Below are 26,765 nucleotides of genomic sequence, written 5' to 3'. Positions count from 1 at the left end.
AATGATTTATATCAAGATTTTATGCATGAATACGCATTTCGCATTTGATAATGATGCAATTTCATGCTTTGTTTCTGAGGAAACAAACATCTAAATATCTTTTCATATTCACCATGGCGTTCTGACTCTCTGTTTAGAACTCCTCCCTCCCCCATGAAAATAAGAGAGATCAAAATCCATTTATTCTACCATTCTGTTTCCACTAGAAGCCAATTAGGTGTTTCTGAAAAAGAACTAGGCATGGTACAATGATGACAGTTTATCACCAGCACTCAAGAGGTACACTGCTAGAGAACATGGAGGCTCTGTTGTGCTAATAGCTCTAGTTGTGCTGTTGTGCTAATGAACACTGACCAATAGTATCTGCAACAATCCAATGGGCATTTTTTTTCAGAAAGCCAGCAAGCTCGTATATTTCACTGCAGTTTCATACAGGGCCCCCAGCGCCATTTGGAAAGCATTACCGAAGACTGGCACTGCTCTGCTTGTTATTAAATAAACTGAAATTCAAGCTATAGAAATCTTTTTTCCACGGCAAAGGGTTTGCTCTATTGGAGGAGATAAGAGTTATGATGGGGGATGGCGTTGGATTCCACACCACATTGTTACAAGGCCAGGTTCTGACAGACTTCACTGGGTTTTTAACGTCTAGCTCCATTTATTTGCGACATCTGTGCTTAGGACAGCCTTCTTCTTTTTTTGTAAAAAAGGAAGTGGTACTGATATGTCTGTAACATTCAGCTAAACCCCTGGCCTCCAAATGGTGGGCTGTGACTAGATGTCATGACTGAGTGAAACCCTCCTAAGATGTTCTGCTAGTCTTCTTGACATTCTTGGCGTGCCCTAGGAGAGGCTTCAGATATTTCATCTGAGGAGAAGTTCCAGTTTGACATTACATTTCCTTTTACGCAAAATCTGAACTTTCTGACTTCAATGGACTAAGAAAGTTGCCGCTGTGGTTAAGACTGCACTCCTAATGGTCTAAGGATCCATGGTGGATCCTCGAAATATTGTGCTAGCCTTATGGAAACCTTTAGGGCTTCCCTCAAAATTCTTCAGATATTTTGCTGCTGGATGGCATTCGAATTCAGTTCTCATTTTGCTTCAGGAGAAATTGGGGATGCAGTTCTAGTTGTGAGCTGTTCTAAAGCTGGCTGCAAAAATGGTCCTGGGACAGTCTACTGGAGAAAGGCTGCTCTAGACAGATAAATATATAGCTATAGCAAGGGGAAGGGGGTGGAATAAGGTAAGAAACTGAAGGTGAGACCCGTGTTATAGGTCAGGTTAAAGGGGAGTCCTCCATCTGGGAATGTTGCCAATCCCTAGGGTTCCCAGCTCCTGGCCGGGAAATACCAGGGGATTTTGGAGGTGGAGTTTGGGGATGGTGGAGTTTGAGAAGGACCTGGAGCTCAGCAGGTTATAATGCCATAGAGTCCGCCCTCCAAAAAAACCCATTTCCTCCAGGGCAACTGGTCTCTATGGCCTGGAGATCTGTTATAATTTTGGGAGATCTCCAGTCAGCACTTGGAGGCTGGCAATTCTATAGGACTAAACAAAAAGGGACATTAATGGAATTAGGACCTTCATGAGTGTGATATCCCTGGACTTTGAAAACATTGGCCGTTTCCACACAGCTTACCTTTTGCCGAAACACGGCGTGTTCTCGCACAAAATCGTGCGATAACAGCGTCCTCCTAGTGTGATTTTGCGCATGAAGACGCTGTGTTCCGGCAAAAGGTAAGCCGTGCGGAAACGGCTATTGCTTGATTTTGTGCTTTAAAGTACTTTAGGAACCTGGGAAACAAGGCCGATTTGATTTAAATCCTACTGATTCCGCCTACTGAATCCAACTGCAGAATCTGCCTTCACCCAGCAGGGATCAGCAGAGCGGAGCAAGTAACAATGCCCGCCTCCCCCATCACCCAACTGGGACCAGGAATGGAGCAGGTGGCAATACCTATCCCCCCTTTACGCAGCTAGATCAGGAGTGGAGCAGGGGGCAATGCCTGCCCCCTGCCTTCACCCCTGCCTTTAAATAATAATTTAAATCATGATTTAAATCCCTAGTCAGTAAAACTCGGTTTAAATCATGGTTTTCTACATATGTTCTTGCTGGTTGTTATAACCTTAATACATATAACCCAGATGAAGTTTCATTTCTAGAACAATGACTTCTCCGTTGGTTTTACAGTTATATCAGAAAAATTATGTTTGATTATTTACCATTTGTAACAGATAATTATAAAATCATTGCAAGGCGAACTATCTCCAGATTAACAGGTTAATCATTCATATTTGGAAGCTTTTCTGCTGAAATTTATTGGAAGGAGAAAAATAACCATCCTACTGTATAAAAGGCAAATCATACTCCAGACAACTCACCTCCTACTCTGGTGCACCTCCAGAGGGTGCTGCCGTGTAGGGAAGCCCAGACAAGGCAGCTCGGCCCCCCAGAGAGCGTGCCGCAGCAGGAAGCCCAGGCCGGAATCAGATGTGGAGCAGGTGGCAATGCTTGCCCCCCTGCCATCACTCCGTTGGGAACAGGAGCGGAGAAGGTGGCAATGCCTGCCCCCCACCTTCACCCAGCAGGGATCAGGAGTGGAGCAAGCGGCAATGTCTGCCCCCCCAACATCACCCAACTGGGATCAGGAATGGAGCAGGTGGCAATACCTATCCCCCCTTCACCCAGCTAGATCAGGAGTGGAGCAGGTGGCAATGCCTGCCCCCCGCCTTCACCTAACTGGGATCAGGAGTGGAGCAGGTGGTAATGCCCGCCCCTGCCTTCAATCACCTGGGATCAGGAGGGGAGCAGTTGGTAGTACCCACTCACCCTGAGAAATGGAACAGGTGGCAATGCCCACCCTCTGCCTTCACCCAGCTGGGATCAGGAGCAGAGCGGGTGGCAGTGCCCATCCCCTGCCTTCACCCAGCTGGGATCAGGCATGGAACAGGTAGCAATTCCCATCCTCCACCTTCACCCAGCCGGGATCAGTCATGGAGGAGGCGGCAATGCCTGCCTGTCTGCCCTCTCCTTTCTAGAGCCCACTGTTTTTTTCCCCACAAGGGCTTTGTTACTAGTTTTAAAATATATTTCTATTAAGAAGAGGCATGGTATCTCTGCAGACATCAATTCAGTTTTGGCAACTGCAAAACCAAGCATCTGTGATGGAATCTTCTAGATAGAATAGTTACCCAAAATAATCTTACAGAAACTTCTGTGAGAGCATGACATTGGGGCCCTAATAAATGAATTAATGGAATTCATTTACATTTTTTTAAACATTGCATTAACACAGTCTCATATTTAACTACATAATTCAAAATTAATTTTTTGTTCCTAATGAAAAACCTTTGGACTACAGTGTATCTTAAATACAATGTATCTTAAAATAGAAAACTATCTTTAGATAGATTTTTCCTCAAAAAGCATTTTATCAAACAAAGTTCAATTTAAATCAAAACATCCAATTTAAGTTAAAAAATCCAATTTTTAAATTTTGTCCACCCTGCTGGGAAGTATGAAACAGGCACTGGCCCTCCCAATCTCCCCTCTTCAAGAGATGAAATAATAACTCTTAGGAATATATCCCATCTGACCCTGGAAGACATTAAAGTGTTCAGATTCTAACAGTCATCACATAATGCTTACAGAGACTCCCTTCTGAAAAAAGGTTCTTTCCCCCCCCCCAAAGGAAGACACACACAAACCCATTTTTAATGTATTTGCTAAATCACAAGTCAAAAGCTTTGTAACCTAGACAGAGACTAGTGCTATGCTGCAGTAGGAAATTCTGTTCCAATATTGGTCTGGCCCAGGGACAATTCCAACATTCAAACAGCAGTAATTTAAAATGTCTTTTGCATGTAATTGTGTTATAAGGATAGTGCAAAGATTTTTGAAGATAAAAAAATGAAATGTGGCATGTTAGTATCGTTAAGCAGCTATTTAAGAGGTAGCTTGCAAACCTCTGTAAGATACTCAAATACAGCTAGGACAACAATCTTGGGTAATGCTGGACAGAGACAGAATAAGATATTTTGGTCTCAGGGGGCAAAACTAGATTTACAAGAGCCTGGGAATTGCCACGGTTCTCTCTCTGTCTCTCTCCCCCCTCCCTTCCTTGTAATGGCAAGGGCTTATTCTGCACATTAATGGATACTGCACTGAGCAGTGGTCTTCAACCCACGGTTTGGGAGGGACCCACCTATTGGGTCACAAGGCTCTGTAAAGCTGTCATTACTTTTACTGTTTTTCTTCTTGCTGGTGCAAGAACTTCCTGCCTTCCAGCTTCCAATGCACACACACGAGAGAAGAGCAGCAAGATGACAAGCCAAAGTGACTCCGTGGACCACAGCGGTCTTTTGATCACATGCAGGTTCAGAGCCATCCCTCCAAAAACAAAAGAGCTTTCCCCCTTGCCTTTCTGGTTCCCCTCCCCGGGCCACCTCCCGCTCCACCATCCGGTCTGTGAAAGTTCCAAATGCGTCAACACGGAACTCCCACCCCCTCCTGGAAGGTGATTCTTCTAACTCCTCCTCTTCTGTCATGAGACTCTGATGTCACGTAACTTCCTGCCACACGCTCACAGCTCAGTAAGTCCCACACTGTAGCCTGGCCACAAAGGTGGGTCCCAGGTCTGGAACGGGTAAAAACTGTACAGTACAGGAAAATCCCATTGTGAATGATGGCTTTAGTATAACAGTAAGTGTAATACCCAGTTCTGTGGATGCTACCTAGATTAACACAACGTATGACACAATGGCATTACATGGTGTGTTGTCCCGTCTCCAAGAATCAGTGATGTGTTAAACTATAGACATTCTGCTGAAGAGGTTCGGCAGAAATACCAAGTGATGCAACCGCCATATTTCTTATAATGAATAGGTCTACTCCAAGGCAGGCCCTGACCTGGATAACCAAGGTGAGCCTGATCTTGTTAGATCTCAGAAGCTAAGCAGAGTCGGTCTTAGTTAGTAATTGGATGGGAGTCCTCCAATGAAGATCAGAGCTGTAGAGGCAGGCAACAGCCAGGGCCGGATCGACGAGGGGGGGGCAGGGGGATAGTCTGCCCCCAGCGCCATCAAAGAGGGGGTGCCGGGCGCAGCTGCCAGCCACCGGGAGTGTGCTGGTGGCTGAGCAGAGGGCTAGGAACCCGCCCGCGCCATTCGCCTGCCCCGCAGGACAGGGGGCATGTGGCAAACCATCCGCCCCCTCAGCGGGGCAGGCAAATGGCATGTGCGGCCTCCCAGCTACCCGCGCTGCCACCACCAACTCCGCGGCACGCAGGGGCAGCTGGCTTGACATATGGTGGCGTGCTCCACCCTGCGTGATGATGTCACGGAAGTGACATCATCACATAGTACCAGGAGCGTGCATGCGCTGCGTGCGCACTCTGGGGGCCAAACTTGGGTTGCCCTGGGCGCCGGCAACCCTAGATCCGGCCCTGGCAACAGCAAACCACCTCTGTTATTTTTCAGCCATGAAAACCCCACCAGGGGTTGCCATAAGTCAGCTATATCTTGATGGCATTCTCCACCACCACCACTCCAAGGCAGAAAATCAAACTGTCCCAGTGGTAAATTTTAATAATTATTATACATCTATAATCTGTACTATAGATCTATATTATTATAAATCTGTTATTATAGAAAAACCACACCATATAAACAAAACAGTCATGATTATGTGATTTGTTAATTTAGAGTCATCCATGTTCGTTAAGGTAGTCAAGGAATAATAAATTGTTAAATTGTATGGAATAAAATGTACAGATTAGATATATTCTCCTTTATACCCTATAATGATAAATATTGCTATCTCCTTGCATGAACAGGAGACATTTATCCACCCACCCACCCACCCATATATGATCTACCATCTAATCTATCTACCTACGCAGAGTTCTGAAAAAAATTACCCTCACCTGCTTCATAACAACTCCTTCCCTTTCATATGAATCATGGATAAATGGAATTGCTGTCTGATGAATGAAACTGAAGGACATATTCTGTTTTATATCCATATTACTGACATCCTTGATTCAATTTCTAAACTGAGCAGAACAACATGCATTTAACAAGATACTCAGTTATGCTATGGTCAGTTGGAAAAGTCATGGCCCAGTACATGGTTGACAAGAAATCATGGCTTCACGTCATGGCACTGCTGCCATATTTAGAGGCCCAGCAGCACAGGGGCAAGGCCAACTGCCAGGGTTTGGGCCCTCTGGTCACCCCCCACCCCCCTAGTTCTGGCTAGGCCAGGATTTCTTGGAATAATGACGAGAGTTGTGGTTCTCGAAAGCTTATGCTAAAGTTGGTTAGTCTTCAAGGAGCTGCTGGACTCTTTACTATTTTGCAACTACAGACTAACACGGCTAACTCCTCTGGCTCTATGACCTTTGGAATAACCTGCATGGTTCTTGAAACCTCACAGTAATGAAACACAGCTGCAGAAAAGCTGAGCCCACACCCTGGGAAGGATGTCTTTGTAGCCTGTGGGTCTTGTCAAGTTCCCAAACATGCTGACCCCTGCCCACAAATCTTATTATATATAAAAAAATCTATGGTTCCCCTTAAATGGACTGATTCCTGAAGAAGTGAGCTTGCCTCCAATTGCCACAACACTCCTCTTTCTTTAAGAGCATCCAAAGTTGGCTTGCCTAGTGTCTGAAAACAACCCAAAATATCTGCCCTGAGTGGAACACATCCCAAGCTCCCATACCCACCACCAAAGATCCTGCTTGGCCCCATCATTTCTTGTAATCTGGTTTTGCAGAAATTTTGAACTTCTTTGGCAGAACGTGACTTCCCTAAAACACTTCAGGGCACTAAATGGCTAATACAAAGAGTCTCTGTTCCTGTCCAGATGCCACAGCACCTGATGTTCATATGTCTCCTCACCCTTGCAAGGATACAAAAGGAACTTTGCATTACACAGATCTTTGCTCCAGCAAAAAGGTGATGGGCCATCAAAATGAACAAGAATTTGCAAAAGAAAGGCTCAAATACTGACACAGAGCTACATCAGCACACAGGCTGGTGGTAAATAATACGTGACCTAAGGAAGTGCTCTATGGCATGGGAGAGCAGCCAGCGCCTTGGCTGCCTATCACACTGCTGGCAGCGTGAGCGAGCGGGCTGGTCCTGACAATATGCCAGAGGCCGATGTTGGGAAGAAGCACACCCAACAACACGTCACTGCCTGTAAAGAAAGTAGACAGATGTTGTTCAGAAGGCTGAGATCAATAGTTAATTTATGATGTCAATCAGGGCTTTTTTTTCTGGGAAAAGAGGTGGTAGAACTCAGTGGGTTGCCCTCGGAGAAAATGGTTACATGGCTGGTGACCCCTGCCCCCTGATCTCCAGACAGAGGGGAGTTTAGATTGTGCCCATGTGGAGGGCCATCTAAGCTCCCCTCTGTCTGGAGATCAGGGGGCGGGGCCACTGGCCATGTGACCATTTTCAAGAGGTTCCGGAACTCCGTTCCCCCGCATTCCAGCTGGAAAAAAGCCCTGATGTCAATTCAAAAATGTATGACTCATTCCTGTTGGGCAGGGGGCTACTTGTCATTTTGCCATTTTCCTACTCTCCCCCCTCCGCTGCCAAAATAGAGTAAGAAATTAAAAAGAAAAATATGCCATTCACTCCCCTTATCTTGATCCACAATGCACGCACATGCTGAGTGCCCTTATCTGACAGCTGGCTTCCTGTTACTATGGAGGACATCCGGGTATTTTAGGGGCAGAAGATCCCCCACCCTCCAGCCCAGCAGAATGTCTAATGAGTCTGTAGTTTGCTTCCTGCTTGTAATTAAGTAGGTCACAGCTGTGAAGCAAAGAGAACAAGAAAAGATACTCAAATCACACAAAGCCCAAAGCGATCAAATTCTTTGCAGCTGAAGGAAACGGCAGCTTAAAAGGGAACGGGGGAGTGCACAAGTCTGGAGTCTACACATAATGGAAGAAAAATTGTGATGATGATGAACTGGAAACTATAATTTGGCCCAGATGCAGAGGCGGTACAAGAAAGTGATGCAGAAATAGCTGATGCTTTGGGGGGAAATAAGATGGCTTCATGAAGCACCAATCATTTACAGATTTTTCAATCCGCTTCAATCAGAGCAATGCCCCAAAGCAACCACTTTAGTGCCTAACTGGCTTTCCGAAAAGATGCAGAATATTTTAATTCTTCCTAGAATGGGAACAGGACTAAAATGTTTGCTAAAACAGAAGGCATGTCCCAGAAGCGTGTGATTTTAAAGAGGTGGGTGTATCAGAATGCAGGGACACAAATCAGCAAAACTTAAGTCCAGTGGTACCTTAAAGACCAACAAGATTTCCAAGATAAACGCTTTCAAGAAAACCAAGCTCCCGTTATCAGATAAGTGGGGCCTGGAGAGCTCCTGGAATAACAATGGATCTTCAGTTCCCCTGGCAGCTTTGGGGCATGGACTCCAAGGCATCTCTAAGGCCCTTCCCAGTCCCTTCCTGCCCAGTCTCCACCCACAAATTTCCAGGAATTTCCCAACCCAGAGCCCGCAACCCTATAGGCAGGGGCACTCAACCCTATAGGCAGGGGCACTCAACCCTATAGGCAGGGGCACTCAACCCCACTCCAGGAGTGCCAAGCAAGACTCTTGCTCCACCCCAAAAGCAGGCATGTAGTCAAATAGAGACAGACTCAGGTTATGTTTGGCAGGAGGAGGGGCAGGCTGGAAGCTGGCAGAATGACTACGGAAAAGAATTTTTAACTCCTTGTTTAAAATTAGAATGTGGCAATTCTGAAAGTGAAAGTTTGAGTGTAAACTCTCCCACCGGTGCCCATGTCTCCAACTGGCATCTTTTAGAACAAGATATAATGCAGTTTATTATTTGCATCTGTTGCAGTCACATTCCAAAGTGTGTGCATCAAAAACAAAGCAAGTATTGTTTTCATTTCTAAAGGAACCTTAAATTAATCTCATAAAAAACACGATGTATGCCGTGTATCTGGTCCCTCATCTCCCCTTTTGCCCACTTTGTCTGCAAAGGCAAAATGTTGCCTCCCCCCCCCAGCACCTGAGCTTAACAGGTCGCCTCCCCTTGTTCTCGTGGCTAGTATTGGGGGGTTAATTCTCACTTGCTTTTTTCTACACACACCAGAAGAATGGAGGATAGACTGGGATACAGAAAACCCCAGTTGGTCTCTCTCCATACCAGGTCTGCCATCTTGTGAGGAAGGGGAGTTAACTTGCAAGCTGAGTACATAATGAAGCAATCGGAGGGCACCTCTGCTGTTCAGCCCACTTTCTCACGACACCTACTTGGTCATGCAAATTGGTCTTACTCCTTATACTGAACACCCCTTGGGTTATAAGTAATGCGGCTCTAAATCCATAAATTAAGGGATGCATGTTCTTCTTTCCAGTCTCTCAAATACAGCATTGGTCTAGAGGCACAAACTACTACGATGTAGCCCTGTCTCTGCCAATTAGATCATAACAAGATGCCGTTCCAAGCATGAACAACTCCCAGTGGAGTACATGTTTTCCTTTCATCTGTGTGTCTAACTCAGATTGGATCATGCGCTGCTGCTGTCCTATGGTTGTATCTCTCACTGCTCCAAAAGGCTGCCCTTGGTCTGCACATCAATCCTCAGAGGTCTGGGCTAAGAACAGCTCAATCCGGGCAGGAGGACAGCACTGCCAGAGGCTCACACGCTGTGCTGCTGACCTGGGGATGAAAACGAACCATCCAAATGTGGAGGCGCAGTGAGGCCCAGATCAACAGAGTTCAGCAAAGACACAAGAATATACCAGGGGGCTTGTAGAATGTCCTTGCCAATGGAAAGCTGGCAGAGTTGGAGGTCATGAAGCGGAACACAGTTGGTAAAAGCCCCTGAGCCCATGGTGTGTGTTTAGGGGTTGAAGCTGCAAGGGAAACCGGCTTAAACACAAGGGAGGGATCACTTAGGTTGAGCTTGACTGAACAAACTGAGGAATCCTTTTCATACCAACATTGCATGGGGATGGCAGAGAATTCTTTTTCTGCCATCTGTGCAGTTTTAGCCAGAGAAACTTTCTTGTGCAGTAAAAGCACTGCTGCTTTCTCCTGTTCCGGAGGGAGGAATTCTCCTCGAGGCCAGTTTGGAAGATGTTTTGCAAATGGACTGCACTTGAGTCTGCACCAGCATGGGCTCCACAGCCACTATAGATCTAGAGGAAACCCCCAGTGATTGCCTTTAAAACTCTACCCGGTCAGGGCCATCAAGACCTTTGGGAGTGCCTCCTCCGCCAGACCTGCAGGCGTGGTGCTGCTCCGAGGGCCAGTCTGTGCCAAAGTGAAGACGCTGAGTGCACAGGATTTTGCTTCCTGTGTGGCGGCCACCCGCATTTTGCAATATGCTGCCACTGAATGCACATTTCAGCACCTGCTATCAGAAACATGGGACTTGTTTTGGGTTCTGATATATTCGTGATGAGCACTTCCCTTTTCCAACTGATAGCAACGTATGGGCTAGAGTATGGGGAAAACCCACTGGTGCCATTTTAATCTGAGATTATTTCATGTAGATAATTCTTTTTTAAATGTTTCCTTGTTTGGAAGATATCGCAAGAACCTTTGGTAGAGAGTGTGGGATGGAAGGGATTAAAATAAAATTCAAACACAAAGTAAACTGGAAATTAGGGGAAAGGGGAAATCAAAATGTGGCTAACATGCTGAGCTGACATTTTCAGCAGCAGTTCCATTTGTCTGAAAACAGTATTCCTTTATTTAAAAGGCAGTTCCTTATTTTAGAGGGATACATTTTATTTCACAATCTCATAGTTTAGAGAATGCATGTACTTGTTTTCAGAAGCCATCATTTTCACCTGTGGACTCCCAGAACATTCCTTCTTCTTGCGTTTTGGATCTAGTATAGTGAAAGTAGTAATTACTTTGGGCAAGTTGATGCCTAAATTGTATAGATATCATCCCAAGCAGAAATCAAGCCATGCGGGAGACATTCTACAAGTGGAGTTGTTTTGGGAAGTCAGTGGATTGCACAAGCAACTCTGCTCCTTGGAACAAAGCCTTAATCTGCTGGCAAATGGGCTGTGAACAGGACAAAACGTTAACCACCACCCCCTCATCCCCAACTGGATCATAATTTTTATGAAAGCTGGCTGGAAACATTAACATGGGGAAAAACACTGTTACATGTCCTCGGTTTCCTCATCTAACCAGTTCATTTCAGGATAAGAAGGTCTGGACAACAGACCTTCCCGTCTGGAGGATGTTTGCCTTCGACTGCCAGCCAATCAAAGCAAACGAACTTTGTATTTCCCTAAGGAAAAACCAGTGAGATCTGGAAGTGAGCAAATGCTTCCTCCTTGATAATGACTTCAGAATTAAATACTGCCCCAAAACTGAGCTAAAATCCTGATTATCGTACAGAACCCAGCCTGGCTGTACGGGGAAAAAAGTTTTAACTGTGCCCGTCATCACGAGGCTCAGACTTCGTGCAAACGTCATGTTATTTGGAATCCACAGTACACCATGTCCTCCTCTCTACTCAAGCCGTGTATGAATGGGGCCCTTAGAATCTTTGTTTGGTTTTTCAAAAGGTATCTCTCCAGCTCTCAGGGGGAAGTGGCAGGCCTGATTTGAAAGTGTTATCTGACCCTTCCTCCAATACATGGTTCTTTCGCTTTCTACTCTGAAGACCACCCTGTGAAGTAAGTTAGGCAGGGAGAAGGTAACCAGCCCAAGGTCAACTATAGCTGAGTGGGAATTTGAGTTTGGATCTCTCTAGTCCCAGTACAGTACTCTGATCACTACACCTAGGGTTACCAGTCCCGTTCCCTAGAAAGGCGTATCAGTACAGCCACATTCATAGCTGTATCTTCATATTCATTATTGTTTCACAAGGGAAGTTAACCCATGATGAAGCAAAACCCCAGACAGAAAATTCCAGAGATTTCCAGTTTCAGCTGTACCGGATAAAAAGTTTTCATTTATAGAATGGGTGTTGCATGTCAAATTGGGATTTGCTTGCTTTGTTTCAAACCTTGTATATACCCTTAATGATATATTCTAAAAGCATTGATGTGTTACCACGCAGGCAAGGCTGACTGAAGTATGTAATTTGTAGTACTTCTCCAAAACATTCTCATTGGAAGCCAAAATGATGTTCAAAGTCATTTCTACCAAACCTAGAAGCAACTTCTCTTTGCTTGAAGGGAGGGTTCCCTGGCCACTTATAAAATTACAAAATGAAGGAAATGGACCAATGGGTGAACAGAGGCACACACACATCACTGTCTGATATTCTCACATGGTTAAGTCGTTCTCCAGTTTCATGGAAGATGGTAATAGAAATGAAATGACATGAAGTTTGGATATCTTGCACATTATCCAAAGACCATTCATGGAAATGGATCAAAGTCGGAGATTCAAGGATTCTGTGTAGCTTCTCTATCATTGCTTTAGCGTACATTCAGTGTAAGAAAATCTATACAAGACCTGGATCCTGAATGGTAATCTTATCACGGAGATCCTAAATCATATATTAGTAATAGAGATGACAGATTATATATGTTCAGATTATATATGTGGTGTATGTGGTTCTCTGGTCTTCTCTTTTATACTCATAGCAAGACTACAAAATAGATTAAGATGAGACACGATGCTTGACCAAGGGTGATAAACACATGGAATTCGTTGCCACAGGAGGTGGTGGCAGCTACAAGCATTGCCAGCTTCAAGAGGGGACTGGACAAATATATGGAGCAGAGGTCCATCAGTGGCTATTAGCCACAGGAGATAGATGGTATTCTCTTTGTGGGGAGGTGGTGCTCTGTTGTCTTGGTGCTGGAAGGAAGGCAGTGGGAGGGCTTCTGGTGTCCTGGCCTCACTGACAGTCCTTTAGATGGCACTGGATTTCTAGCCACTGTGTGTGACAGAATGTTGGACTGGATGGGCCACTGGCCTGATCCAACATGGCTTTGCTTATGTTCTTATGTTCTTATGTCTCTGAGAGAGATTCATGACAAGTAGGAAAGCCAGGCCTTCCGCTCTTAATCCAACACTCTAACCCCTCCACACCGGTTCGGCAAAACCATCTTTGACACGTTCTGTCAGAGATTTAGTGTGACATTGAAAGAATACATAGGATGGTAATATTTTGCTACGTAACAAAAGGATAGTAGAGATGGGTGAAGGATGAGAAGTGCTTCCTCATGCTTGGCTAGCACTTTTTTTCAGAATCTATTTACAGGCTTGCAATATTGGCTGACTAGGCTCTAGACAAGATCTGGAGGTGCCAAAACGCAATATAATAACTGAGGCCAATTCCAAACCCATAGAAATTGTACTGAGAAACGGCTTTATGAGATCTCCTGACACAACAGATGTCAATGGCATGGGGACCCTGTTTCAAGTGGAAGGTGGAAAGCGAATAAATTTTTAAAAAGCTCAGGAATTACTTCACAGTTTTCAATGTTCCTTTGAACAGAGGACCAGTTTTCAGCATCTGATGTCTCTCTCAGTTGATTGTGCTGAGTTACCTCTTATACCATTAGCTTTTCTGATTCATTCAAGAAAAAGTCAGTTCTGATTTGTTACGCTACTTGAAACTGTCAAAAAGTATATGACATTTTCCAGGTAACTGAGACCCACTGGTGACAGTGACAGGATAAATCTAAACGTTAGTGACTGTCACTTACGATTGCTGAACCACCACTCAATTGTACCTGCCCTTCCCGATCACCTCCCGTGCCACAGGAACGGCAGCGACAAAGGGCCCAGGCAGGCAGAGGTGGCACAAAGGAGGCCAAATGTGAGGCTGCAGACTCAGAACAGAACACTGAGAGAGAGACTTCCTTGCAGGATCGTGGCCAGAGCAAAACAGAGCCTACTGGGCTTCAACACATGCCGGCAAATGCAGCTGAACCAGATCACCCCTCAGCCTGTTTAAGCTGAGGCTTGAGAGCACTGCATCGCTGGATCAACAGGTTTGTTGGGTGTAAGCCCTGGCCCCCTGAACGAACGAACGAACGAACGAACGAACGAACGAACGAACGAACGAACGAACGAACGAACGGGGCTGGGCTGGGCTGGGCTGGGCTGGGCTGGGCTGGGCTGGGCTGGGCTGGGCTGGGCTGGGCTGTGATAGTGCAGGACTCCCAGTAATGGAAGGTCATGATAAGCAGCATGGGAAAATCTTGTATGGATTTTGCCTGTGAAGTGGAGATAGCATGAGCAATGTCCCAGTACTTCTCCCAGGACTCCATTCCAGCTCTAAAATCTTTTTCCTCATCAAGTGTTTCTTTATGGGATGAACTGCTACCCCCACCACCCCTCAACATATGTAAGATCTTTTCATGACGGGAACATGTCCTTAGATATTTCTTTACTCTGTGCTCATAGTGGTAACAAATATCTGCCTAATGATGTTTCTCCTGTCCTTTTTGGGGGGTGTTACATGCCTTGAATGAGATCAACCACAAGCAGGAGAAGGAAGTGGTTGTAGCGTCATGGGAAAAGGAGCCAGATCTTGCCATTTTTAATGAGGGCCTTTCCACACACACACACCCTTTTTTTTTTTTTTTGCACAATTAAAAGCTACACAGTCAGCACATCTTCCCTGAAGGCAGCGCTTTCATTGCATGCGATTTCAAAGCACCAAAGTGCAGTATTTTATACTTAAGAAAATGTTATACTTGAGTAAAATGTGACACTTGCCTCCCCTCTTTTTTTGTACGGGGCTTCCAGCCTGATGAAGAATTCTGGGGAGCTCAAAAGTCTGCTCACTCTCTGGCAACGGCCACTGTCCGTATTAATGAATAGCCCATTTCCATCACTGCCCCTTCAGCAACATTCAAAACATATGAAGACATTTCTCAATGGGAAGCTCAGCTATGGCGGACAGGCAGCCCTAAAAGGGAGCTAATGCTGTGTAGTCGCTGCAGTATCAGGTTCTGACCGGGGTGAGTGAATTCAAATCTCCCCTGGCCACAAACTTCACCGAGTTACCTTGGGCCACTTACTCTCTTGCAGACTAACCTAAGATCTAGTTGCAAGTATATGGTGGGGAGGTGCCTGAAGGAAGGACGGAATAAACATGCGTCACTATGGTGGGAAGAGGAGAGAAATAAAAGACAGCTTGCCCATCATCACAGGTTCTCTCCTGCCATGCACTCTCTGTGCTCACACAACGTGATGGCAAGTTCCAATAGATAAGGCTTGCATTCAACCCAAACCAAGGATATGAACAGGGCTTTTTTTCAGGGGGAACGCAGGGGAACGGAGTTCTGGCACCTCTTGAAAATGGTCACATGGCTGGTGGCCCCGCCCCCTGATCTCCAGACAGAGGGGAGTTGAGATTGCCTTCCGCGCCGCTCAGCTGATCCAAACGCCCAAGTCTTCCTGGTAGGCATTGCTCCACTGGGGATGTGTAATTAAGGTGTGGAAACCAGGATAAAAAGCCAGATTTCTGCTGATCTGGCTAAATCCAGCTTTTCGAGTTCACGTATCCTTTTTCTAGGGTATATTTCCCTTTTCCCCTGCTATACTATGAGCAAAAACTCCAGGTAGGCAAACGGAGGCAGACCAGACAGACTAGAAAATATGGGCACCCGTATGGTGTGCCTATAGTGTGACAGGCCTTAGATTCTAGCAAGAGCTAACGTCACGATTGGTTTGTGCCTCTGCTGGCCATCTATACTGGCCAACTTGCCTTCTTGGCTCCTGCCGCCAAGGCCCATCTGTCATCAAATGCCCTCCAGCTCTTCCTTACAGTTACTGGCAGGGCCTTTTTTCAGTGGGAACCCGGTGGAGCAGAGTTCCGGAACTTCTTGAAAATGGTCACATGGCTGGTGGCCCTGCCCCCTGATCTCCAGACAGAAGGGAGCTTAGATTGCCCTCCGCGCCGCTCAGTGGCATGGAGGGCAATCTCAACTCCCCTCTGTCTGGAGATCAGGGGGCGGGGCCACCAGCCATGTGACCATTTTCTCCTAGGGCAACCCACTGAGTTCCACCACCTCTTTTCCCAGAAAAAAAGTCCTGTTTACTGGGCAGTGGAGCAGACCAAGAGGTCCAATGGAGCCACTGCTGCACACAAAGCAGCGTCAACATCTTTGCTTCCATGTCCAACCGAGTCAGAGTAACACAACCTTCACTTCCAGATTTTCCATATGCCCTGCAATATCAGGTATCACAAAGCCAATCTTCGTTCTTGGTCACTGATAACCATACCCAAGCTTTTGGAGTTCCTTCATTGTTGTCCAAGACCTGCCTCTCTTCTTCGCACCTTTTGCTCGCATGTAACAGCAGCCTGATGTAAGCAGGGAAGACATCCAGATTGCTACATTACCCATCACCCCCCTGACTCTCCATATAGCCTCATCTCAGAGCCAAGGGAGACAAGATGGGGACACCCTTTTGTGCACATTTGCCATGACTGTGTGAAGCTGGTGGCCAGGACTCATTTGCTGACAGAAGGCCGAGTGCCTATGAGGGTAACAAAATATGAGCTCACTCCCCTGCCTTCCCTTACTGCTCTCAAATGCTGGAAATATTTTGTTCCCTTGCAGCCCCGCTTGCCTCTGTTGTGAATTTCCTGCACTGTGCAGGGGGTTGGACTTGATGACCCTGGAGATCCCGTCCAACCCTATGATTCTATGAATAAATGTACAGGGGTGCTGTGTGCCAATTCAGTTTGCCCCTCCAGGCAATGCTCTTCAGTTTTCCAAACATTTCGAAGTGTAAGAAGAAGATTCAATGCTGTCCCTTACTCAGGTTTATGAGGGGGACAAACCAAAGAGCGAGATAGACAGAGACATCAGGGATCAGTTTACCCTTTTGCTCCTTACTACCAGGCACCTGCAGATTGCAATTGTCAGGGACTTCCTCTCATCTTCCTCTCTTTGTCACACTCTTTCTCTCCATTTTGGAGTCATGGAAGCAGGACCTCCTGTCCTGCCATCGGCCGTTTCCACACTACTTACCTTCATCAGGAACGCTGCGGAAGGTTGCGAAAAAACCGCGGAAGATAGCATCTTCTCACGTGAGTTTTGGACGATGTTGCACAAAACTCGCACGAGAAAAAGATATCTTCCGTAGTTTTTTTCGCAACATTCCGCGGCATTCCGGATGAAGGTAAGTAGTGTGGAAATGGCCATCCACTGGAATCTTTAAACTAGGAAGCTAAAGAACTCTTATTTCTTTTCTAAAGCTTAACCAAGGCTCTGAGTGTAAGTTTGTTTCTCTCTCCCACGCACACTCTGCAATGCAGGCTCCCACGCCCCCTGTTTCTCTGCTTACTATGCATCTCTGCTAACACAGGGGACTTGTCACTCCTTTTATTTATTTATTTGTTAGTTTTTTAGTTTGTTTGTTTGTTTTCAATTTCTATTCCACCCTCCCCAAACTGGCAGGCTCACGACGGATTACGTTCTGTAAAACATTACACTTAAAAACGTACATTTTACGATTTTAGAACAACAATATAAAACAGTACAATATAAATATTTTAAAAAGGTACAAGAAAGCAGCGCCTTAGTTGGCAGGGAGAGAATCTGGTGGTCCTTTAAAGCCAGGAGAGTTGATTCTGGCATAAACCCGTCCCAATTTATGCCACCATCTGTTTGTTGGGCTTTCAGGGGCCACAAGACTCCATTTTTGCACTCACTTTTCGTGCCCTCTGAACAAACAAGGCCCTGGTACACACTAGGTGGTAACCAACAAAAAACGCAACCAAGCGGCAAAACTTTGAGGTAAATGTTGGGGGGAGGGGCTCTTGCTCTATAATACGGAACTTTAAAAAAAAACACCCCAGTTTAGCACTGACTAATCCGACACACCACCTTATACCCCAAATGAGACAGAGTTACCAAGAATATCGATTAACCGTCTCACAGATGAATCCTGGCATTGACTGCCACTGTCCATCATTATAAATCCCGCTCTAATATTGCTTTCTTGGCTTCGTAAAGTAAATTCCATTAGCGGCTGTCACTACAATAAAACACAGACATGCGGCAGGAGCACGGGATACAAGTTTAGCTAATCTTCATCAATAGACATTTGCTTAGGCCCACAGCCTATGCAAGGACTCTGAGCCTACCTAAGAACTGCGATAGTCCAGTGAAAGGACACCCGAAGAGGAACTGGGTCCCGTGCGCTTGCACGTCTGCTAGACTCCTGACACAGAACCCCACTTGCCGTAATGCTGTTACAGGAAAGCCTGCGGCTGAAGCACCACCAGCCATAAGAGGAACATCTCCGTTACCCAGGGGGGCATTTGTTGATGAGTATTTTTAAAGAATTGCCACTTACCCTTTCTGCACTGTGCCTTCTCAGAGATCCATATGGGATTTTGAAGAGAAGTTTTCGGCGCCTGCTTGGGGTCACGGTTGCTTGCACCACCATAGTGTTGCACAAAACTGCACGTGTATGTGTGCACACCAACAATGCGTGTGTGTGAGAGAGAGCAAGAAACACAGAGACAGAATGAATGAATGAATGATCAGCCCAGAGCAGTTTCCTCTGGAATGACTGCAGAAGTTTCCAGTTTGCAAATATCAAATAGCACAATTTTTTTTTTAAACTTTAGACCATGAGTCAAGATGTGGCTTGTTTGAAGCAAAGAAAAAAAAATCCAGCCCCTTCCCAGCTCGCTGGAAGCAGCATATCTTCCGCTCTGCTTTATGTTTCCCCCAGCACAAAAAGCTTGCTGTGCCAAAGAGGTGGAAACATCCCGTCTCTGGGGAAATTGCTCCAAAAATGTCAACCTTGCTTCTAGTAACCACCAGTGGTAAGCAGGTCAAGTTGTCTAATCAAAGTCACCATGTGACTGAATACCCCCTCTCCGGTTTGCTGTACAGTCAATCACATGTTTGCCTCTAAAACAATATCTGGTGTGTCACCATCTGGCGTGGAGATTAATGGTAAATCCTGCGTACAGAGTTTACTCCCTTCCAGACATGGGGGAGCATAATAAGCCCACCAAGCAGACAAGATGGAAATAAAAGGAGCCTTCAGGCTGATCAAGACACAACAGCAAAATGCTAAGATCAAATTGCAACGAACGCAGCCATCTCTGCACGCATTATGCGCAACTAAAGGCCCAGACCGGAAACGGTCAGACATATTACCTTGTCAGGGCCCGCTCCACAAGTTTTGTAAGCCCAAAGTCCACCCATCCACTTGAACACACACACACACACACACACACACCAAGCTGCCTTTAAAAGATGAAAAAACTGTATTGTCAAGCAGCTGCACTAATTTGGATATCACGTTGGATTATAAATCTGAACAGAAGAAATATAAAAATGGAGGTAAGTTATACCAATGAAGGAATTCATAATTATTTATGGATAAGAAATCATTAAAAAACTATTCAAAGATTAGACGGCACTCATCACTCATATATTAAGGGATGGACGACTACGAATATGGTTTTAATGCAGAAATAGATGAAGTCCGCCAACTTCGATACTGATATTCCCAATCAATGCCTATTATATTATTATAAGAAATAAAACCACTTACATAAATTATGACTATATGATGGATAAACAAGGAAAAATAAAAACATGGCAAGAAATTCAAGCTCAAGGAAAAAAACATTTCATTGCGGATGTATTATCAAATGGTGTCTAAAAGAACAACTATCCAAAGAAGAGAGAAAACAGTCTTTGAACAATGAATCACTGGAGATTCAAAACACCTATTAGGAAAAGTATATAAAATCTTATTTCAATATGCCACAGAATCAGAACAAGTAAAAAATGGTATGATAAAATTTTCAGAGAAAATATATGTGTGAGCCAGTGGGAAAATTATTAACTAAAGAAATCGAATTTACAGAATATCAAATATTAAGGGAGAATGGGTTTAAATGTTCTTCAGATGGTATATTACTCCTAAGGACATTGCAAAAGCTAATAATGATTACAGTGGAAAGTGCTGGAAATATCAAAATAGGGATGCAACATTCTATCACATAGAATTGGAAGGGACCTCTAGGGTAATCTAGTCCTACTCCCTGCAAAATGCAGGAAATTCACAACTACCCCCCCCCTCGATTGCCCCCAGTGACCCCTGCTCCATGCCCAGAAGATGGCAAAACACCTCCAGGATCCCTAGCCAAACTGGCCTGTGGAAAATTGCTACCTGACCCCAATGTGGTGATCAGCATTACCCTGGGCATGTAAGAAGGCCACGAGAACTAAGCACTCATGTAATCCATTCTGCCCTCCCCCTCATGATCTGCCCAGGTCCACAGAATCAGCATTGCTGTCACATGTGGTGGACATGCAAGAAAGTAAGGAAATATTGGATAGAAATACACAAAAAATGCAAAAGATACTAAAGTTTTGCTTTGTGTTGAATCCTAAAAATATTAAGTATCTTACCAAGTAATATAAAAGTAAATAGCAAACTATTGAAATACATGGTGAAAGCATCAAGAGTAGTATATGCAGCAGAATGCTGTCCAGATTTGACAGAATGGATGAATAAGCTATACGAATGTGTCAATGGCAAAATCAACATCTTACATACATAATAGGCCAATCCTAGAATTTCAGGAAAAATTTAAAGCTTTTTTGGATCATGCAGCTGAAAATTAAGAATAAAAACAATTATCAGTAAAATAGATTAGTTACCAAATTTGTAATTAAAATGTAGAATAGAAATGTATCTTAATATAATTATTATTGTATCTCATAGAAAGTCTCTTATGAAATTTAATGAAGGAGATGGTGGGAAGAAATACTTTTGGTTTAATATATTTTGTTATATTTCACTATCTCTGATTTACACAATTATGTTACACAATCCCTTTTTTCTTTCTGTATCCCCTCTTACTATTATTTTGTTTTTCAAAATAAAAAAAAATATTATATTGCAAAAAAAATCCAAACAAACCATGAAGCTGCCTTGTATTGAATCAGACTCTTGGATGGATATTCAAGGTCTACAGTGACTACTCAGCCAGGCAGTGGCTCACCAGGGTCTCAGGCAGAGGCCCCTACTGCCTGGTCCTTTTAACTGGAGGTGCCGGGGACTGAACCAGGCGCCTTCTGCATGCCAAGTTGATGCTCCACCGCTGAACCTGAGGAAATGGAACAAGGGCCTGGCTTGGACCTGGCTGGCTGGTGTCAGCATGGACCCAGGAGGGGAGGCCAATTCCATTCTGTGCTGCTGAGGAATGGGAGCAAGACGAGCCCCTGCAGTAGTACGCATGCCCCTTCCTCAGTCATCCAGGTGGCCTGCAGCCTAGCCATATGCACAGGGTTGGCAGGTCACGGGATAGTTGTCCTGGCACTCACGGGATAGTTGTCCTCAAGCGCACAGTACTACGCGATGACATCTCTTCCAGGAAGTAGATTCAGAGGAGTTAGCCATGTTAGTCTGTATCTGACGAAGAGAACTGTGATTCTCGAAAGCTTATGCTACAGTAAAGTTGGTTAATCTTAAAGGTGCTACTGGACTCTTTACTATTTTACTTCCAGGAAGTGACATCATCACACAGGCCACAGGCCGTCCCTGGGAGCGCTCCCGTGCGCCACAGATGGCCAAAATCAGCCCGCTGTAGAGTGTGGGAGCACTCCCAGGGCAGCGCGAGAGGCCCTGGAGCGCTCCTACGTTCTGCAATGGGCTGATTTCGACCCAAAATCGATCTGTTGTCGAGTGCTGGATTACTGCAGGGGTGGCACAACTGGCCCTGGGGTGCTCTTGCACTCCAGAGCAGTGTGATCTAGGCCCATTTGGGGCTGAATTGGGGCCACTTCAGGCCATTTTGTGCCCATTTCGGGCCAAAATCGGCCCACTGAGGAGTGTAGGAGTGCCGCTAGGGAGGCATAATGGGCCTTGGAGTGCTCCTGTGCTCTGCACAGGGCTGATTTCAGCTCGAAATGGGACAATATGGGCTGAATCGGGCCCAGTTTGGGATGAAATTGGTCCACTGATGTGCGCAGGAACACACCACATCGGGAGGAATGCACCACACCGGGAGGTGCGTTCCTCACCTTTCCCCCCACAAGCCAGGTAACCGGGGGTGGGGGTGGAAGCAGGGGATCCCACACCCCCACCATAGGACTGGCAGCTCTACACGTGCAACACATGATGCGATCCAGGTTGGAGGTCTCTCGACCAGGCTCATTAGGGGAGCTCCCCTTTAGAGACTGCTCCGTCACTTAGTGCAGTTAGAGCACTTTGGGGGGGGAGGGCTTCTGCCTTCACTCCTGTGCTGTTTTCCCCTGTGGAAGCTGACACGGAGAGGGTTGTGCATATGATCCCAGTACATGTGGACCCCAAGGAGAGGAGAAATGGGCCCTGCTGCAGCTGTCTGCACCAAGAAAAACAGCATGGGAGTTAAGACAGGGACCCCTCCCCGCCCCCGTGCACTGGTCTGAGCTGTACCGAGCAACAGAGCAGGTTTGGAAGCTGAGTCCCCCTGATGAATGTTTAGGCTGTGAGTCAGGTTGGGGGAATCCTCAACCCAACTCATAGAACATGTCACATACTTTGGATCAAGAACTGGCCCTGCTGGCTGTATGTGCACATTGGAATGGATCATTTCTCAGTGATCACAAAGAAATGAGCTGCAGGAGCAAAACTGAGGTTTACTGAAAAGAACAAGAAGCTCGGGCTGCTGTCCTTCGCTGCAGATCACGTATGCCACTGTTCCTCAGGAACACCCTCTTTCTTTGGCTATTTTGAGGCAGACAAAATGGTCACAATTGAAACTCTTCGTTTGCTCTTGAACAGGCTCAAAAGCAGCCCTTTGAGCCCGGATGTGAACTTCTTCTGCATCCTTTCGTCCTGCACCTCCCCACCCACATGGAAAGAAAAATGGGCACCTTTCAAGAAGCCCAGCACACCCCAAGAAAAATTACCTTTTCACCAGGAGGGGGAAAAAAAAACACAGTTGCAAAGAGCTCCTACACAAGGACATCAATGGCACGTGCCTGCCATTATAAGCCCCACTTCCCAAAGGCTTCTGCCGCACCATCTCTTGATGGCTCTCTGCATTCATCCTTTTGAGCTACGTTGGCCTTGATGCAGAACTTACACTGGCCTGAATTGCACGGGATTTCTTGCTTTTTTCAATAAATACCATTTTGTGCCCATTACTCCGTTCTTTCCCATCCCCAGGGAAACATATAAGTCTGCATTCACAAACCTGGGCTATCTTTCATTGTTATGTTGCCATTCATTCCAATTCATGACTTACTAGATCTCCTGAAACAATGTTTATCTGTCATCATATAATTTTGATTGTACAATAAACCACAGAATTAAACATTTATAGTACACCAGACAATGCTGAATTTCAATCTGTCGAGACATGATGCTTCCCTCCCCCGCCCCCCCTTAATGGCAGGAATAGCCCTACACCCAAAGAGGTACCAGTTAGCATAGATCAAATGTATTGTGTGGTTGAATGAAGAGATCACAAAAGAACCTGCATTTGTTTTCTGAGGAGAATAAGCCGGTAAATTTTAGTACTAAAACATTCACTTCCCCTTCCTTCCTTCCTTCCGCTCCCAAGATTGATGACTTCCTCAATTCATACATCTCAAGAAACCAAGATTGATAGAAAATATTCAAACTCGGCACAGCAAGGGAAAGAGAGAGAGCGAGCACTGGGCCAGCTCTCCAGCCATCTTCCCAGTGACCTATGGTTGCCAACTCTAGGTTGGGAAATTCCCGGAGATTTGAGGGGCGGGGCCTGGGGAGAGTGGGGTGGGGTTTTATACCTTACTCAGGTATAAAGCCACAGGGTCCATCCTCCAAAGCTTCCATTTCCTCCAGGGGAACAGATCTTTGTCTTCAGGCAATCAGTTGTAATTCTGGGAGATTGCCAGGCTCCACCTGGATGTTGGCAACTCTACTGGGGCAGCACATTGCATGAGGCACCAACGCATCACAGGTCTCAGCTTGCAAACTGGCATCTCTCCCGGGGCCAGCGCTGCTGCAGGAGTTTGGCTTGGATCTGGTAACAATAATGTCAGCTCAGGCGGGGGGGCGATCCGCGTACCTTGCTTGGGGTTACACAATCACCTGAACTGGCCCTGTATGCTCCTGAGGACTTCCTGGCTTATTCTTGTCACGTGCGAGAGACAATTTGTACGTGACACTGAAAGATCTGCCTGCCTGCTTGATTTCAGACCCTGCTGGGCATCACTGAGCCTTCTCAGAGGAGGAAACATCATTAGTCTATTAGTCATGCTGGACCAAGGTAAACATACACGTGGAGAAAAAGCATGTCGCAGAACTGACAGACTTCTTCCTACTGTCTCACGTGTCAGACAATGGCAAGTCCAATCAGTCAAGCAACTATTAAAACAGCATGAAGAACTCTTCTCCTGTCCCAAGGTGGGGCGGGGGGGGGGCACTCTGGCAACTTGCAGGCCAGAGCCATCCACCAAAGGCATCTTACCTGGCTTTTCCTCAATAACAAACGCCTGCATGCAGTTTCATTCATAAGGAAAAGAAAACAGTAAAAACTGTCCACACTTTTCATTGCTTGCGGCTCTTGTCTGCAATATCCTGGCTGCGGCTGGGCACACGTGCGCGGTATGCAGGGCTTTTTTTCAGCAGGAACGCTGGGGAACGGAGTTCCGGAACCTCTTGAAAATGGTCACATGGCTGGTGGCCCCGCCCCCTGATCTCCAGACAGAGGGGAGTTTAGATTGGAGCGGTGCGGAAGGCAATCTCAACTCCCCTCTGTCTGGAGATCAGGGGGCGGGGCCACCAGCCATGTGACCATTTTCTCCGAGGGCAGCCCACTGGGTTCCACCGCCTCTTTTCCCAGAAAAAAAGCCCTGGCTGTATGCATCGAAGGTGTTTCTGCTAGGTGGCGGCCACCTTATGAGAAACCAGCGTGCACAATGAGTGACCCAACAGGCTGAAGCAGTTGAGCAGCCCTGGATGTGGCTCACCAGGGTCCTCACACAGACCTGCTTTGCAGTCTGGAAAAAAAAGTGTCTCTCAAACAACTGAACAGCACAGAATGTGGCCTGTGGTTTGCCATCAGCTGAGTGGGTCACAGGTTGGGAAGGCCCTCTTCGAGAGCTGACCATTTGCACGGCGGTCAATTGTGTGGCGAAATAAATTGTCTGGAAAAACTGAATGTCTTCCAAGAACACAGGAGGTGGGGGGGTTATCCCTGACATCTATCTAGCTGAATATAAAACTGGAAAGTGTTTTTTAAAGTTCAAACCCACCCAAATACCCCCACCTCAAAATACTGTAACACTTAAATACACCGCCTGAAACAAAGAAAAGGGGGGAAAGCCTGGCTCTGGCCAGCATCAATGCGCACGCATTAAAAGGCATTAGAAGAAAAGGCAGCAGCTTGATGTGGGAAATTCCAAATATTAAAAGAATCAGCCTTTGTTCCTAATTTGCACCATGTGTGCCCTGTGAACGGAGTCCGTGTGTGCCTGTGCGAGGGAAGGCAGGAGAGAGGGAAATAAATGGCTTCAGCATGACTGATGATTCACAGAGATTCTGGGTTTAGGGTTACAGCACTGGCTGTGGAAATGAAAACAGATTGGAAAAATTCTGCGCAAAAATTAATCTACGGAGAGATGCCTGCCTTCCTTCAGAACGATTGCAAAGGGGTTTATCTGTATTAGTTTGTCACAGCAAAATCAAACAATAGTCCAGTGGCTCCTTAAGGACTAACCACATTGATTGAAAAGCCAGACTCTGATGGACAGGCCCACTTCTAGACAATCCCACTGCATGGGGCAGGATTTCCCTGAACACTTTTAACTGTATATGGAGAATGACTTACGTTGCGATTTCTCTCTCTCTCTCTCTTTCTGAAGACAATGCAGGGGGCTTCCCATGACTGGAAGCACTGGTTTTGCAGCAGCTTTCAAAATATTGATGGTGGACAGAGGGTTGCCGGGCCCCCCAGGACCAATGCAGGAGGCGGGGGGGCTGGGTGCATGGGGGGCCTTGGTGTACTTACTCCTCGCAGGCATGCGCTCCATCGTCACACCAATAAATGACATTTTCCAAAGTGATAGGGGACTGTGGGAGCACATGTGACTGTTTCTTCTCTCCGGGCGCCTTTCCCCCCTGCCAGCCAGGTGAGCAGGGCTGGGGGTTGGCAATCCTAGATGGTGGACTGGACAACACTGTTTAGTGTGTGGGGGGGGGGGACGACACCATTTATCCCCAGTTGCAGCCGCTTCTCATGCTAAGATAGGCAAAATTGGCAGCCACTTCAGGGCCAATCAATTTCACTCCTAACAAGCCGTTTTTCATCTTAAAAAGAACTATAGGAGTGCAAGTCAACAAAACTTGGAGGCCCTTGTCTGAGTGCCTTCGGAGATGAGAGAAGAGCCAAGATGCCCTTGTTCGTCTCGGGACCCACTTACAGAACTCCTTCCCAAAGGAGTCCCTAGGGTTGCCAGCCTCCAAGTGGGCCATGGAGATCTCTTGTAATTACAACTGACTTCCAGACTACCACCTAAGGAAATGGTCGATTTGAAGGATAGACTGTATGACATTATACCCTGCTGAGGTTCCTCCCCTCCCCTCCCCAAACTCCACCCCTCCCTAGCCTCCGTGCTCAAATCTCCAGGAATTTCCCAACCCTGAGTTGGCAATCCTACCCTGGTACGTTTCCATTGTCCTTCTGATGCCAGGCAAAGTCTGTCCTGCTTGCCCAGGCTTTGGCAACGTATGTTCTTTGTAAACCAGCCCCCCGATCCCCCTTTCCCTTCTTGTAGCAGTCCACCCCACGATGATCAGTGGCTGCTTCCCCCTGGG

Source organism: Eublepharis macularius, chromosome 9 (assembly GCF_028583425.1).
Source record: "Eublepharis macularius isolate TG4126 chromosome 9, MPM_Emac_v1.0, whole genome shotgun sequence".
NCBI classification, from domain to species: domain Eukaryota; kingdom Metazoa; phylum Chordata; class Lepidosauria; order Squamata; family Eublepharidae; genus Eublepharis; species Eublepharis macularius.
This window is presented reverse-complemented; position numbering follows the sequence as displayed.